General features: G+C 43.4%; 1 pseudogene; it reads left to right on the forward strand.

Annotated features, from left to right (window-relative positions):
- Nucleotides 1–319: 319 nt before the first annotated feature.
- Nucleotides 320–1,229, forward strand: LOC112826532 (M-phase-specific PLK1-interacting protein pseudogene; annotated as a pseudogene).
- Nucleotides 1,230–2,014: the final 785 nt, after the last annotated feature.

Consider the following 2,014-nt stretch of genomic DNA (forward strand, 5'->3'; position numbering starts at 1 on the left):
ATGTTGAAGAGAAAATAGAAATAATCAAAGCCAGATTATAAACAAAATAAAACAAAAAAATTAATGAAAAACAAACACTGAAGGGAAGGACATACCCTGTTAGATATCAAAATATACTATTGAGATACAGTAATGAGAAAGGTGTGGTATTGGTGCACATATGTACAATGTAGAATAGAGTCTTCATAAACAGACACAAGCACATGTTGAAGTTTAGTAAAACAGTGACATCTCGGGTCATTGGGAAAATGGAAGAATGGAAAAATATTACACATTGTAATACTGACACACAAATATAAGAAAAGATCTATGAGGGACCGTTCCGGCGGGAGAATGCGGCAGTGAGGTCCTCGTCTTCGTCTCCTGATATGCACCGACAGAATTTTCGACCCCCGACTCCTCCCTACCCCGGCTCGGGTGTAGGAGGTTGGGGTAGCGGGAGCAGCTTCCGGGGTACCCCGGGCGGAGGCGGACCGCGGCCGCCCTCCCCTCGGGACGGGTACGGGAGTCCGCATCACACGCCGCCGTACGGGCCCCGGTCTAGGCCCTCCGGGAGCAGCCACTCTCCGCGACACGGCGGCAGCTTCCCGGGGGGCCGATTCGGGTCTCCGTCCCCTGGCGGCTACCCTGGCTCCCACTGCAAGTCCCCCGCGGGGTCCCAGCAGCATTTCGGCTACTCCCCAGGGCAGCAGCAGACCCACCCCCAGGGTTCTCCAAGGACATCTACACCATTTGGATCAGGGCGTGGTAGAGAAAAAAGAATGTCTAATGAGTTGGAAAATTATTTCAAGCCTTCAATGCTTGAAGACCCTTGGGCTGGCCTAGAACCAGTATCTGTAGTGGATATTAACCAACAATACAGCAATACTCAAACATTCACAGGCAAAAAAGGAAGATACTTTTGTTAACATTTCTGAAATTCACCCAGAAGCTTCATGTGTCAGGAACATCTTGGACAAAACTTTTACCCATGTAATTAAGTTGAACCCTAAGATGGTGACTTTGAATAATTAGTTGAGTCTTCTTGGTATTTTTCATCATATCAAGTATTGTTGATATTAGAAAAGACATACAGTAGAATAACTTGCAATATTTAGCTCTTTGAAAGTGCCTACCACATTTTAGAAGATTTACAGTTTCCAGATATTTAAAGTTCATGGTTATATAATGGACATTTGTCTTTCAATGGTTTTCCAATGTTTTAAAATAAAACATTTTGTCTTTCTAGGAAAAAAAAAAAAAAGAAAAGATCTATGAAACAAAATAGAAACTCAGAAACAGATTCATGTGTTCTGATTATCTTTCTGAAATCTCCTAGCCTCTTTTCTGCCTTTCTTTGCTTTTTTCTGTTCCCTGGGAGGCATCAACTGGACTCCCTTCTCATTGCATTGGACAATGGACAGTGGGAAGAACTTGCAGGAGATGGGAAAGCAGGAGGAGAAAACGTCAGGGTATTTCTTCCCCACTTCTTCCCTTCTGGCTTCAATTCTCTGACAACAGGTATATTCTTCAACTTGAGCTCCAATGGGAAGCTTCTCCTCCAAGGTTTCAACTCTCACTGGTCTCCAGTAAGTGTATTTCCTCCTCTTGGTAATAGTTTACTGGTTTAGCTAATCCCTCAGTGCCTCAACATCCCTTGTTTGTTGTTCATACCTCTGTAAATATCTTCACTTAAACTTTTGGTGTGAATTTTTTTCCCCCCCTGCTGGGATCCTGTCTGATAATGTAGTTGGTACCAGGAATGGGGTAGTCTCATTTCACACCTAATAACTCACTTAGATAAGTTTTGCTTCTTGTCTCTGCAACTTTGTGCTCAACGGTTTAGGGATCCAACAGTTTAGATTTGTCATGGGAGAAGTTATTTCGCCAGCAAACAGTGGTGACTTCAATAACATGGAAGCTGAGACTCATCTCATTTCTCACGGCACTAAATCCTCAGACAGAAAGCAGGACCTGCTCTTCCTGCCAGAGTGATTGATCCTTATTACCAAGGGAATTTGGTATATAATTGTTT

The sequence above is a fragment of the Callorhinus ursinus genome, unplaced genomic scaffold, assembly GCF_003265705.2.
Source record: "Callorhinus ursinus isolate GAN/ISIS: 27379988/994484 unplaced genomic scaffold, GSC_fseal_2.0 scaffold7, whole genome shotgun sequence".
Classification (NCBI taxonomy): Eukaryota; Metazoa; Chordata; class Mammalia; order Carnivora; family Otariidae; genus Callorhinus; species Callorhinus ursinus.